The sequence below is a fragment of the Castanea sativa genome, chromosome 6 (genome assembly GCF_040712315.1).
Source record: "Castanea sativa cultivar Marrone di Chiusa Pesio chromosome 6, ASM4071231v1".
NCBI classification, from domain to species: Eukaryota; Viridiplantae; Streptophyta; class Magnoliopsida; order Fagales; family Fagaceae; genus Castanea; species Castanea sativa.
The window spans coordinates 11,406,117-11,421,525 of record NC_134018.1 but is presented as its reverse complement, the minus strand read 5'-3'; the positions used below and the strand labels follow the sequence as shown (position 1 = coordinate 11,421,525).

Here is a 15,409-nt window from a genome sequence, read left to right as displayed (position 1 = left end):
TGCAATCTAAACCGACAAGCTCAGAGGCACACAAGCATTGAAGAAATGACCGTAAGTCCTCATCTAAACTTGAATTACAAATCACCGACTCTCCATTTTCTTTATAGTAAGACAAATGGCACCAATTTTCCAAATCAGCAGCATAAGGACGCCACTCAAAATCTTCTGCAGACTTGAGTATGCACCACCTAATGCTTACGAGACTGAGAGTTGATTTTACTTTATGCAATCGAGCTACCCTGGGTTCACCAGGCTGAAGTGGCTTAAGACTCTTTGTTCTTAAACTAGGGAATCGCTCAATAGCCCATAGTTGCACTATTTGAAACAATCCCGTAACTGTGATTAGCCTTAAAGAGGACATTGCATTTTCTTTCAACAACCTCAAGTTCTCATAAAGACTTGCAAGCACTGCAGGGGCCAGTGCAATTTTAGTCCCTCTAGACAAATGAGCGGCTATAGGAAATACATGACTCCCAACAATGTCATCAGGAAGTGAAGGAAAAACATACCTTGACAGCCACAGAGAAAGAAATGCTACATGTTCAAACTCGTTCTCATTCTCCATGAAGTGCTTGATCCAAGCACCATAGTCAGCCTTTCTGGACTTGCTTTTGGAAAATTCCTTCCTTATTTTCTTCATCTCTTCCTCTACTCTCACCAACTCCTCTGAAAGAGGACTAGTTACTCGCTCTCCAAGTACCGGAAACCCACCAAGAATCATAACATCTTCGAGGGTTACCGTTCCTTCTCCCCACGGGAATACAAAAGTATTAGTTTCTGGACACCAGAACTCCACTAACCCAAGAACCAAATCGCGGCTACATTGTATTTCATAACGAGAATTCATGATAGCATCACATATGCCAGCTTGATTCCATTTGTAACTATATTTTCCAGCTAATTTGTCTATCCACTCATCCCATCTTTTTTGGGGCTGCTTCCACCCTTTGAAATGAACTTTTGAATGCCATGATTGGCTATTGTTGTGAGAGAAAATTTCAGATAGTAAGGGAACATTTGGAACCTTAACAGCTTGGTAGGAATATCTAACAAATGGTTTGAGGAACCTACCAATTCTCCTTGTAATAGTTCCATCTTTTGTGGAAACCATTTCCTCTTCTCTTGCTTCACAAATGGAATAGGACTGTTCTGTTGCCATTATTGAGCAACTAGGAGGAGGAGTAGGGGAAGAGAGCTGAGTAGTAGATAAAAAAGCAATAAACAAAAACAGTACATTAGAAAAACAGCATAAAACAACTAAATATGCTGCGAGAACGGTTCCCATTCTAAACTCTTCGTCTCCCATATGTTCGTCCTTGGCAGCTGGCAAACTGTGGTTAACCGGCTGTTAATATTTTTTCTCTTTCTTTTTTTAGCTGTTGAAAATATCATGCAGTGTTCTTAGCTTTTACATTTACTACTCCAATTCTACAAACCTAGACGCCTTCTCCTCTTCCCAAGTATTTTGTTGTATCCTAATCAAGTCTTCTACTATAAATTTAAGAAAATCAATTAACAATTTTAATCAATCTCCAAAAAATGTTAATATCAAGATCACCAAGCCAGAATATCAATCACACCCAAAATTAAAACACAAATTGTTGGGAAAAACTCTTTTTCCAATAAAAAAACGAAAGGACAACCTTCGAATAAATCCAACATTATAAAATTAATTCCAATATCTCATTTCAAGTTTATATTTTTAAATTGAGATCCATTCCAAATGCATTAATATTTCACCCTAGGAATTTATGTGAACTCACTTGATATTTCCACTCACTTTGAATGCAGCTCCTTGTGGTGGTAGCACCCAAAATTCCTCCCTATGGAGAAAACTCCAAAATTTATATTCCATTGTATATGTCTCATGGCTAAAGAAAATACCCTTGTTTTGTTTTCTCTCACACACTAGTTGCTCATTGCAATTTCTTTTCCTTCATTTCGCAACACTAATTAAAGCCTCATAAATTCTCCTTGATTTTTACACTTTAGAAAATGAACAAGATTGGCTCCAAACATGTTTTGAGCTACTTGCTCCAACTTATAATATGGCTTCTAAAGAAACTATTTATGTATAGTTTTAGTCACATAACTTTTTTAATGAATCATATAACTTATCTAAATAATACACATTAGTTTTATAAATCGCCACATAATGGGTTGAAAAGATAATGCTAATTATGTTTGGAGCCAAATTTTGTACTTAAGAAAAACCTTTTATACAAAAAAACCAAACCTTGTTATCTCTCTCCTTATCCTACCTTGCAAGCAAAAATCCATCTTTTAATCTCTTGGTTTCACACTAAATTCTATGATTTTTTTTCCTTCTCCCCATGGGGTAAGTCCCCTAAACCGAAGCCATCAAATTCTTTGTAACACCTGCTATTTATAAGACTTGAATTTCTATTTCTTGGTGGAAAGGGAATACATTACTTCGTGATAAGGAATTAACTTTCCTTTTACTCTTAGACATTTCTTCCATACCAAGAAAACCCAAAAAATAATCGAATTACTTTTTCCTTCTTCAATAAGAAAGCCTAATTAGCTTTCCAATTCACAATTGGAATTTGAGACAATTTCTCAATACTTGTTTTTTTTTTTATTAGTAAAATTTATTGTCATCAAATAATAAAACTTGGGGTTCGAACCTTCTTATACCAAAAAACAAAACAATTGGTATCTTGCCTCAATGATAAATAGTAAACATCATGAAGCGTGGATCTTATTTAAATCACTACCTATCATCCTAGGCGAACATAATTTTGACATATCGCCTTGAAATGTAAAAATATTTTTTGAATCCGGTCTCTTGAATCAGACATGTTTTAAGTCTTCAAATTTCAGAGGCCATGGAAAGTTAATACAGATTATTTTTGCAATGGGGGCATATTAGTTTGGATCATTAATTGTTTATTTGCTGTCTTCTTGACTCCTTTGGAAACTACAACTCAACAGAGCAATTGACACAGAAATTCCAGTTTGGTGCAAATGTAATTTTGTTGCTTCTCCCTAAGAAAAAGCACAATCAGAGGTTGTGTTCTTTCTTTCTTTTCCCCTTCTAGTGAGATACGACTATTCATCATCTTTAGCACATAGAAGTAATCATTTGTAAAGAAAAATACATTTATGGTGGGGTTGAATTTGCTGCGGATGCCTCTTATTGTGACTACTCTGAAACTAAGTTTATTCTATTTTGTTTGCTCATGAACAAACGAGCCCAATTTTTTAATTCATTATTCTTGAATTGTTTGTAAAGAACTTAAGAAGGAATTGTAGAATTTCTTATAATTCTGATTTGAAAATTATCTGAAACACCATGATGATGAATTTTTATACTCTTGCATCTTTTGCCTTATTGTATCATTAATTGTTGCATTCAAGATTCTTCCTTTCTCAATTTAGTAGCACCTTAGGATAGCATCACTTAAAGTAACGGGCAATTAGGTTAGACATTGATTTCAAATAGTTCTAAATCTTTCCCTAGTTTGCTGTTATGTTAATGGATAAATATATAAAATAGATATATTTGATTGCCCATCACATAGAATTTGGGTTTTAGTTGGAAGCATAAATCTGAGACAGAGACATTTGACTTAGTGAACTTATGTGACATGATCGCGTGTGTTTGCGTTTCTTCTTGTCTTAATTTTAAACGGTTGCAAGCTTGAGGCAATGATTGTTTAATTCTATTGCTCCTGATGGACTTGTGGGAGTTCAACGGGTTCTAGCTTTAGGTTTATCTATTAGTGCACACAAAGTTTGTAAAGTTATTAATGAGAGCTGTTGTGAAACAGAAATAAGTTTTTTCATTGGCGAAACTGCACTTTTAGTCCCTAAAGTTTGCCTGTTAAGCGCTTTTGGTCCCTAAAGTTTTAGGTGTGCGTTATTAGTCCCTGAAGTTTTAATTATGAGTGCTATTAGTCCCTCTGTTAACTTCCGTTAGTTTGTTTTCCTATATGTCTAACGGAACAATGATGTGGCATATTTTAAATGACATGGTAGCCTATTTATTATTAAAAAATTATACATTATATTATACACATCAGAATTGGCTAAACGCAAATAATATGGGCCTTCAACACATCAAACCCATGTCTTTCTCCAAATTCAAAGTTCCTAGATTTCGTTATCTTTTCCTCCATTTTCTCGGAATCCAAACAGGACCAAGGAATATGTTTATGGAGAGAGAGAGATTGTAACCAAGGTTGGAGTTATCTACATAATTGCATCTATATATACACGACCAAGTAGAAATCTCTCAAGAAAAAAATACCCATTTTTCAAAATTGAACACTGAAAAATCCTTAGACCCTCAAATTAAAAGTTCACGGTATAATAATTTCAATATGTATTTGATCAAATGGTTAACGGCAAATACTCAATCGAATGATCACTTCCATTTCTCACCCAAAGAATTAATGAAACTAAAGAATACAAAGTTTTAGGTTCAAAGAATATATGTATCTACATGTAAAATAAGTGTTTATGCATAGTGAGAGATCCGACTAGAGTGTTTGAGATAAGTGGCATAGGCCTTGACGAACTCGCCGTCTCCATCTTCTTTTAGTGCTGCTATTGCGACGGTGGAGTTCTGCAGTAGCAAAATCCTTTAAAAATATATATTATTTATTTGATTTTGAATTGAACATATTTCTAGACCCTGTTTGGATTTCGAGAAAATGAGGGAAAATGAAAAAAATAATCCAGGTTCTTTGATTTTGGAGAAAGATCCAATTTTAACGAGTTTGATGCGTTGAAGACCCACATTATTTGGGTTTACCCGGTTCTATGTTTATAACATGATGTATAATTTTTTTAATAATAAATAGCTTGCCACATCATTGTTCCGTTAGACACATAGACAAACAAACTAACGGAAGTTAACATAGAGACTAATAACACTCATATTTAAAACTTCAGGGACTAATAACGTTCACTTGAAACTTTTGGGATCAAAAGTGCTCAGCGGGTAAACTTTAAGGACTAGCATTGTAGTTTCGCCTTTTTCCTTTAACATTTGAATGGGATTTTATTCATGTTACATCTTACCTTGAGTTAGTTCATTTGCAGTTTACTGTGGCCATTGATTTAAGAAGGGAGGAAAAATGGCAGAAAGTGCAGTCAAACTAGTTATACACAATTTGGCTCCCTTGTTTGTCCAAGAAGCAAGATTGCCGGAGGGTATCCATGGAGAAGTTAAGAGCATTCGTGGTGAATTGGAGTTCATTTGGTCTTTTCTCAAGGATGTAGATGCAAAGGATAAGAAGGAAGACCTGAGCAATATTGCACAAATATGGGTCAAGTGAGTAAGGGAAAAAGCATATCACATAGAAGATGTCATTGATGAGTACATACTACAATTTGCAAAACATCCTCAGGCGCGAAGGCAATACTTTCGTTTCCTTACAAATATTTTTCAATTTGCCACAAAATTAAAAACCGAGACATGTGATTTCTTGTGAGATTCAAGATATCAACAATGATCTCAAGGCACTCAGAGAGATGGCTATAAGATATCACTTCAACACTATAGAGCAAGGAGAACTGAGCAATGGTGCAATACATGACACATGGCATGGCCCTTGAGGGGCATCCCTTTTTATTGAGGAAGTTGAGGTTGCGGGCATCGAGTATCATAGGGACAAGTTGATAAACTGGCTAGTAGAAGGACCATCTAGTCACATTTTAATTTCAGTGGTTGGCATTAATGGTGTGGGTAAGACTACTCTTGTCAAGAAGGTGCATGACAATGAGAAGGTGGTAGAATATTTTGACTGTAGCGCGTGGATCACTATGTCTCAATCATACAACATGGTAGAGCCATTAAGGGACATGATAAAGTAGTTCTACAAGGCAAGGAAGGAGTTTTCTCCTAAGGAAATTGACAAAATGGAAAAGACAAAGTTAATTAATGAATTGAGGCAATATTTACTTGAATGAAGGTATGTAGTAGTTTTTGATGATACATAGAATGTAAGGTTTTGGGGAAAGATAAAAATTGCTTTACCAACTAATGAGAAGGGTAGTAGAATAGTAATGACATCCCAAAGCATAAGTGTTGCTCCATCAAACAAAGAATCTCCATCTTATTATGTGTACAAACTGCCACTTTTACCTTTAGAAAATGCATGGATACTCTTTTGCAAGGTTTTTCAATGTGAAGGTGGGTATTGTCCCCCTAAGTAGTTAGATTTGTCACGTGACTTAATTGAGAGATGTGAGGAGTTGCCTCTAGCAATTGTGACTATAGGAGGCCTTTTCTCAACAAAAGAAAAGGTTTTTTCTTAGTGGTGCAAATTTCTTGATAGCCTTAGTTCAGAACTAGAAACTAATCCTAATCCCTAAGTATCATCAAAATTTTATCACTTTGTTATCATGAACTACCTTACAATCTCGAAGCTTGTTTCTTATATTTTGGTATGTTTCCCAAGGATTACCCTGTCAATTGTGGTAGACTAGTTCGACTCTAGATTTCCGAGGGTTTTGTAAAAGAAAAGAAAGGGATAACATTGAAAGAGATTGCACAAGACTACTTAAACCAACTCATTCAAAGAAGCTTAGTTCAAGTGACAAATGTCGATTATGTTGGTTGAACTAGAAGGTGTCGAGTTCATGATATGATGTGTGAAGTAATTATTTCTAGGTCAGAGGAGTTGAATTTCTATTTGGTCTCAAAACAGAATTGCCTAAAGTATTGAGAGAAAATTGCTCGACACCTCTCAATTCAAAACAATGTAAATGCTCCATTGGAGAGTATTACCAATTCCCACACTTGTTCTATTCTCATTTTGGGGGTTGATAAAGTGCCCAATTCTTTTCTTACTACTTGTTTTGCAAATTTTAAACACATGAGATCAATGGATTGTGAAGGTGTTCCAATAGATTACATCCCGAAAGAAGTGGGTAACCTATTCCATCTAAAATATTTGAGTCTAAGGGACACAAATGTGCAAATGCTTCCAACGTCCATAGGTAAACTACACAACCTAGAGACTTTGGATTTGAAACTTTCTCTTGTATCTAAGCTACCAGAAGAGATTAATGGGCTTCGTAAACTCCAATATCTTGCAGCCTATATTGAAAACTATGATCTTGAATTTAATATAGATTTTAAACAAGCAGTAACGATCCCAAGTGGCATAGGGCATCTGGAGTCCTTACAGAAGCTTCATAAAGTGGAAGCCAATAGTCCTAACCTAATTGAAGAATTGGGAAGGCTGATGTAGCTTAGGAAATAGGAAGTTGAACATCTCTAAATTGAAGAGAGATGGGATGGTTTTGTGCTTAGCATTAGAGAAAATGAGCTACCTCCAATCACTGAGAATTAGTTCAACAAGTGAGGAAGAAGTTCTTGAATTGCAATCAATGTTTTCTCCTCCATCCCTCCTACAAACTTTGACACTAGGCGGTCGATTAGAAAAGTTGCCAAAATGGATTCCCAAACTCAAATATGTAGTTAGAATTGTTTTATTATGGTCAAGATTAATGGATGATTCATTAAAAGTCCTTCAAGCTCTGCCTAATTTGTTGCGTCTTTGGCTTTATGAGGGATATGAAGGTGAGGAATTACATTTTGAGGAAGGAAGCTTCAAAAAACTCAAGTTTCTAAGGCTTTCAAGCCTAGGAGGATTAAATAGGTTGATAATAGACGAAGGTGCCCTGCCTTTTCTTGAAAAGTTTTGGATTGGACCCTCTTTATATTTGAAGGAGGTACCCATTGGCATTCACCATCTAAAAAGCCTCAAAACTCTAGATTTTCTTGATATGCCGAGGGAATTCGTGCTTAGAATGCAACCAAATGAAGGCTTTGATTTTTGGAAAGTCAAGCATGTTCCCTTTGTCCGATTTTGGTATAGGATTCAAGGGAATAACTACAAAACCTACAAGGCTGGTGATCCGAAGTTATTGGAATTTTTCCGAAGGTAATTTAAGAGTTGAGAACCAAAACGCCCTTACCTCATGCAAGAAATTATAGGTATACCACTTTAAGCTATTAGAATTTTATATTTACAGTATTACCAAAACTTCAGACTTGCAATAAAAACCTTTTCTTTTCTTTTATCCTTTTGTTGCGACACAGATAATTTTAGATAGAAGGAAACAGTACAAGTAGTTAATGTAACATTTAGCCATAAAAACAAAGTTTAACAGTTGTTTTATTCATTGTTATTTGTAGCCTTACTAAGTTTGTTCATTGAGATAGGTAGCCCTCAAGCTTTACCTCCTGTGAATCATAGTCTATAAGCTTGCATTTCCCCTTCCGGATATTATAAACCATTTTCATTGTTGCATTGTCTACTCAAAATCTTTTTTTTTAGACTAAAATGCAAAATTGACCCTCTAAGTTTCACCTTTTGTCATTTCAGTCCTTTAAATTTCAGTTTGGTCATTTCAGTCCTTTAAATTTTAATTTTTTTCAATACAGTCCTCCATTAGTCTTCTGTTAAATCCTCCCGTTAGCAGCTATTAGTCTCCTTGCAAGAAAAAAAAAAGTCTTATTGCAAGTTGGAACAGAAAAAATCAATGGCGTCAACTATTTGGTCTGTAGTATCTCGTGGAGCCGCTGGCATTGCGAAGGTTGGCAAGTCAAAATCTTCTTGTTGAAACAGACAATTTTTATATCTCACTAAAACCAACGAAAATAGCTCAATGGTGTCTATTCTGTAGTGTTTCATTTTTTTGTTTGTTTGTTGAGAAGATAGTGTTTTCGTTTAAGCCAATTAAAGAGAACAATCTCCAGAGGTGGTCATCTAAGTGCGTCTTTCAACAAGTTCCATTATCTTAATTCCTTTTTCTTTTTTCTTCTCTAACATCCCAAAAAGTTTTTATACTTACAGATAATTTTTCTGTTTCTTACTGTCCAATTTTTTTTTTTTTCTTGCAAGGAGGCTAATGGCTGCTAACGGAGGACTTAACAAAAGACTAACGGAGGTCTGTATTGACAAAAATTAAATTTAAATGACTAAAATGATAAAACTAAAACTAAAATGACTGATATGACAAAAGGTGAAACTTAGAGGGTCAGTTTTGCATTTTAGCTTTTTTTTTTTTTTATTCATTATATTGCTATTGTGATAATTTTTAGGCTTAAACCATCAATATCAACATCTCAAAGGATTTTCAGGTACCTAGCAGACAAAATACTTGCTCATTCGTCAATCAACCAGGACATCGGAGTTTGATTCTCTTTTTTTTTTTTTCTTTTGAGAAAGTTTGATTCTCTTCTACATTGCTGCTTTTGTCATTGTGATGTTGTAACCATGTGCCAATTTAAGTGCATCAAGCTTATGAACCTCTTGAATAGATGATAAGGAAAGGAGTCATGTTTAGCAACAACGTTTTAGTTTAATTGTATTTGTTGTCTTTGTAGTGGTTTCAAGTGTAACATGTATTCAACTGTATGCTCACATGTAATGGGTTTGATACAGCTAGAATTTCTTTGACAATGACATTTGCCTTTAATTTTGTGATAGGGTAAACTATCTTTCTTTTACTTTTTATTTTGCCATATGCAATGTTCATAATGATAAAACGTAGTCTACCTCAACGAGAAACTTGAAAATGATTCAATTAGTATTAAAGATTGTGGATTTAGTTACTAAACCCAATAGGCTTTAACAAATTAGGACTTGACTTTGGACACCATATATAACTAGTGGAAAATGAGGCAAGGGTAAAAATGATATTTGGAGTCAACATTGGCAACATCAGTGTTGGGGGAGAAACATCCTGAAAAGTAGTTAATTTAATGGACGATATGTCTGCTCCCACTTTTATGGTTGCCAATATTTCTTCTCTCACCATTGTCTATCCTGGAATTTGTAGACTTGTAGCTACATTTCAGAGTGAGTGCTTTTTTTTTCTTTTCTTTTTTTCAGAGTGCTTTAATTAGCTTCACTAGCTCTTTTGTGACTTCTGCAAAATGACACCACATCCCAATCAAAGGGCTTTAAGGTTAGCAGTCACGTACAGAGCCTTGGGCCTAATAACTATGCAAATTAATTTTATACTCCAGTTACAACAGTTAAACTAAACCCATTTGAAAAGTTGACACTCTAGAACAATTATTACATCCTTTTGAAGGATAATAACAGACTTTTAACATCTAGTGCTTCAATAGCAGTTGCTCATGATAGAGCTCAATGATGCAGAACAAATTCTTTATTCCAAACCATTTAGCACTAGCATGATAACATTTAGCACTGAAATTCCAACCGTACAAACAAAAGTTCCCATTGCACCAACAAGCTCAGATAAACAAACGATTCACAACATGAACAGGAAGGAGTTAACAAACCATCAAAAATAATAAGAATACATGATATCATATAAGCCACCTGGTCTCTTATCTTTGGTTTTTTTCCTGCATCTTTGTATTCATTCTGGTTTTAACCCCAACAATTTCTCCGGCCTCTGAATCCTTCCTTTCTTCAGCACCACCATTAGCTTATCCTTTTTTGCTTTGAATCCCCTTGCTCAGCCCAGCAGTGTCTAATGGATCATCCCCAGAGTCGCTGGCCTCACTCTGGACACCGTTGGCAGCTCCATTCTGGCCATAGTCCAAAATATGAGACATTCTCTCCACTTCTTTGACACCCCCATTAACAGATGGGATGGTCTGCTTTTTACCATCTCTTACAGATGACAGCTTTCTTTTTCTACTATATCCAGAGGCAACACTTGAAGTGGGAGCGAAACATAATCTTCAGGAAGTACTAGTTCTTTTCACAACAGCATCGCGAAGTTTGAGAATTTCTAAACTGGCAGACCATCAAGCCTCTCATCATAACTGGAAATTTCAAACACATTGGGAATGACAGCATCATCTTGGCATGACTTCTGAGAATTTGCTCGATTCCTCTCTGCAGTTGGCCTATTGCAGTAAACTTCATTCTTATCTGACCCAAAGAGTATAGGTAATACTTTTCACGACACGTAATAAAATAGGTTAGTTTTATTCTGCACATAAGATCAACAATTTTAAGAACATATAGTACACCGGGTTTGTACCATGCATCCTCTTTGTGTGAGTTTTTGTCATTCCGTAAGACTAAGAAAATTATAAAAAAGTGTGCAATGATGATTTTAAACAGGGGGGAAAACTGCCTCTATATTATTGGCTGGTAAGATTTTTATTTTTATCTCACACAATAAGTGGTCGAAAGAACAACCATGGCCTTCGGGACACCTGACATAATCTTTTAAATAGGTGGAAATGTGGAATGCGTTCGTTTTAATTAAAAAAAATCCATATGGTATTTAAGATCAGCCTCTTTAAGCAATCGCAGCCCTGAATTCTATACATCATACACGGCCTGGTATCCTGAACTCACCTAGACACTGCTACATAGGCAAATAGTGCTTTAAGATTGATATGCTTCTAGGACTCATTTGCTTGAAATGAAAATAGGCCATCCGCTCTCCATGAAAGAATTAAAAAATCTGCTGTCCAAGTTACATTCCACAATTTTAAGCAAGTGACATCTTTATTATCTGCTACATTTAAGATAATTCTCACCCAAAAAGATACTTTTGTTTACATGTCTTACATGCCTTAGCCTTACATTGCCGACAAAGCAAAAGCATTTTACACAGATTTTCATCTTTCAGATTACTGATAACTCGTTCCTTAGGCAATTTACATAATTGCATACCCCAACAAATTATGATCACTGTAGATTGATAAACCAAAATAGTATCATAAACTTGGAATCTATCCATGAGCAAGTATTTAAGATGCAATTACCATGATACCTATATGGAAATAGTTGTGCTTCAGCATGCTAGTAACACCCTCCACCACCAATATCTCTCCAGCCACCAGCTCATCTTCTGATCATGTCTGCTGTGAGTATCACCAGAAGAAACATTACTAATTTGCTATGCAGAATTGCAGCCCAGCTAAGAAGCCCACCTCCAATGATCTACCTAGGATAACATGTCAGTGTTCTTCCTCTTCTTTTCCATTGGATGTTATTGTACGGTAGCCATAGCTTTACAAATACCCATATATCAGTGGCTGATCCAGGATAGCCTGTTTGATCCGCAATGATGCTCACCTAGGCAAAGTGGCAAATGGTAATTCCAGGTCATTGGGCCTGAACATCTAGGTAGTGGAGTGCGGCCATTTTAGATTCTGTGTGTTTGTGTTATGAAATGACAGTCATATAAGAAACCACGGAGAAAAAAGCCAAACTGTGTGATATACAAACCCCTTGCACCAAGGGAAACCCCTTCAACATCACATTACAATAAGTACAGTCAGCCCTTTGCCTGGTCTTTATGAAGCTCAGCATATAGCATTTTATAAAGGGCATGGAACTGAAAAGTAATGGCATTAGCTACACAAGGAATGGGGATGTTATAAACAACATTCAAACCAAGAAAAAAAAAAAGGATTGTAGCATCCTGGTGATATTATTCAAAATACTCACAGAGCACTAATAAATTATTTATAAATTTAAGTAGTCCTTCAAGCAAGACCATCCATTGGCTCACTACTTAACAACCAGCCTAGTGAAAAGAAAATACCTTCAAATTTTTAAAAAAGTTAGTTTCAAGATAAACGGATAAACAAATTAATAACAATATAATACCAAAGCAAATCCCTAAGAATTTGATTGTTCATACTTCATAGCCAATGAGCTCTAACTCTATGGAACCTCCTTCCTAATAAGATCAAGGGGGAGGATACAGGCATTGGGTTCAAGAACCACTGGGTCCATGTGAAGGAGACCAGTCTACTAATTTATAGTTTCACACCAATCCCCATATGGAGGGAAAATCACTTGTGAATAAAATAAAGAAACAAACCAATGAACTTCACAAATTATTCAAGAGTATAAGTTCACAAGCAAAGTAGCTTATTTCTTACAAAACATGTAACAATAGAATTATACAAAAATAAAATGACCAACACATCCCTCAGAATTCATTACTCATCAATAGATTTCTGTCCACTACTTTTGATTTGAATCACTCTTCATTGGGATGCAAATAAAAAGTTTTAATGCGTCCAAACATAGACCACAAAGATGTGCATGCACACATATACATACACATGCACATGCAAGAGGCTAGTAAACAGGTAAACAATCAATTCAAAACAGAACATGAAACTTTGGTTTCATTCAGCTCCTTTATGAAAGGTGGATACATTCTGCATATGCAATATGCAAAGTAAATAACAAACAAAAAAGTAAAATAAAATAAAAATAATTTCAGCCCCTAACTCTATGTTGGTTTTTCTGTTTGAATGAATTCAAAACAACCCATATAATGGAGTTCAAACAAGGCCATCAAATGGCTCCCTGCTATACAATTCTTTTTACAGAAAAGGAACTCATCTTATAATTTTACAAACACAGTTGCATTGGATACAAATAAACAAAATATTAAAACATTATAATACCAGGCACATCCCTCAGAGTTGAGTTGTTCATCAATTGAGATCAGTCCACTACTTTTTAATTGAACAAAATCCTCACAGGGATGCCATGTAGTACTTTGCAAGGTATATCACATAGTAATTAATAAATAAATTTCACAAATAAATTGATAGAACAAGTTCACAAGCAAAGTTTTTTTTTTTTCTACCCACAAAGCATGTAATGACAGAAAAAAGCCTAATATTATCACTACTTTTAATTTGCAAAGCTATATTACAAAAGCACACCCCTCAGAATCCATTGCTCATCAATAGAAATTCAGTCCACTACTTTTAAGTTTTATATAATTCTTCATTGGGATGCAAAGCAAAATTCTCAATCAGTGCTCAAAAACTGAGACCAAAGTGCAGGCACAAGCATGACACCACAAATTCCATGAATTCAAAAAATCAACAAAACCCCAAAAACTGAAATACTAGAGGCCACAAACAACACACAGAACCAGCTTGAAATTGCAGTTAGCAATTACAGAGCCATCACTATTAAATACTCAAATCCCTCAAATATCAATAAAATGTAGTCACTGAGCCAGACTGAATTGTAAAACCCCACAAACCCAACTAAGTCACATCGAATGCTATGCATTACTAAAAAAATTGTGGAATAGAATTCTAAACTTCAGTTTGGCTACCGAGAAAAGAAAAGAAAATTGAAGGGATCCCAACAGGTTCACGGGTTAATCGCAAAAATTAAATGCACAAACTCAAATAATGCCAAAAGGTATAAAACAATGAAAAGATTCAAACTTTGATAATTTCAATTTTCATTTCCTTTCTTAAATTTCTCTCCCAAATTTTCTCGGCATCCAAACAAAATGCTAAACATAATACTTAAATAAACAACAAGAGATAGCAATGTGTACTCGAAGTGAACTAGAAAACCCATTGAATAGTGTTCGAAAATTTTCACCTTTCACTCATATCAACAATAAATAGCTGGTTCTCTCTGGGATTTGCTAAGCAATGTGCACTGGAAATTAGGGTTTGCTTGGAATATATATATAGGAGGGACAAGAACAGAGTATTTCATTATTAGTTCCTCAGATTAAGTTTAATTAAACTTCAACCCCCGAATTCCCAAAAAAATAATAATAATGAAACAAAACGTGAATATTTGTGTGCGTGAGCTAGAATTAGGATGAGTTTGGTTCAGCTTTTTAAAATTAGGTGTTTTTTAAAAAGTGAGGTTTTAAAAAAGTGTAGTATGAAAAAATGTTTTTTGAAAAAATTGAGTGTTTGGTAAAAAATGTTAAAAAGTGTTTTTTTGAAAAAACTGAATGTTTGGCTAACACTTATAAAAGTGGCAGTTTGAGGGATAAATTATCAAAAATGACAATGTATATATGTAAGGCGTTTATTTCATACTTAAATCAACTACTTCATATACTTACTAAAAAAAACTAATTAATAATAATAATAATTGTGGGGGTAAAATGGTCAAAACACGTATTTAGGCTTTAGGCCTAATATTGGTGATGTGGGTCAGTCCGAGCAGAGCTTTTGAGGCCCACAAATTAGTTCTTGTCGAAAATGTTGATGATGTAGTCCGAAGAGGGGTATCTCCTCGGCTGAGTACAGTAAAGATGGAATAGCACGTTATGATGTTGGGGAGAGAATTTTAGAAAGACTGGTGGGTAAAGATGTGTTCCACATGGTTGTCAAGAGGAAGAGCGTATGAGAATTATCAAGGGAAAATGCTGCTACCACCGCATTAAAGACCCTGCACCTACCTCTCTGGCCGCATTTGTAAGTGCACAATTGCACCTGGACCCAAAGACAATTACGGGCTCAGGCCCAATGAGCCTTAAACAATAAAATTTGTAGAGTGTGGGCTTGAAATCTAGCTGTATGACGAACTGATAAGCTAAAAATTACAAACACTTGTAAATAACAAATGATAATTGCAAATAACTCCTGACGTAAAGCCGAAGACTACTTCTGTATTATTTCTTTTTCTCTCTT

General features: G+C 35.2%; 3 non-coding genes and 1 pseudogene across 3 annotated transcripts; 1 reads left to right on the top strand and 3 right to left on the bottom strand.

The window, feature by feature from the left end:
• Positions 1–5,105: 5,105 nt before the first annotated feature.
• On the top strand, positions 5,106–7,926 carry LOC142639441 (disease resistance protein RPM1-like; annotated as a pseudogene).
• Positions 7,927–12,918: 4,992 nt separating this feature from the next.
• LOC142641808 (small nucleolar RNA R21) lies at positions 12,919–12,993 on the bottom strand. The gene has a single exon (XR_012845486.1). It is a non-coding gene; the product is annotated as a small nucleolar RNA R21 (small nucleolar RNA).
• A 424-nt stretch (positions 12,994–13,417) lies between these two features.
• LOC142641810 (small nucleolar RNA R21) lies at positions 13,418–13,494 on the bottom strand. The gene has a single exon (XR_012845489.1). It is a non-coding gene; the product is annotated as a small nucleolar RNA R21 (small nucleolar RNA).
• Positions 13,495–13,672: 178 nt separating this feature from the next.
• On the bottom strand, positions 13,673–13,750 carry LOC142641809 (small nucleolar RNA R21). Its single transcript, XR_012845488.1, has one exon. It is a non-coding gene; the product is annotated as a small nucleolar RNA R21 (small nucleolar RNA).
• Between the last annotated feature and the right edge of the window lie 1,659 nt (positions 13,751–15,409).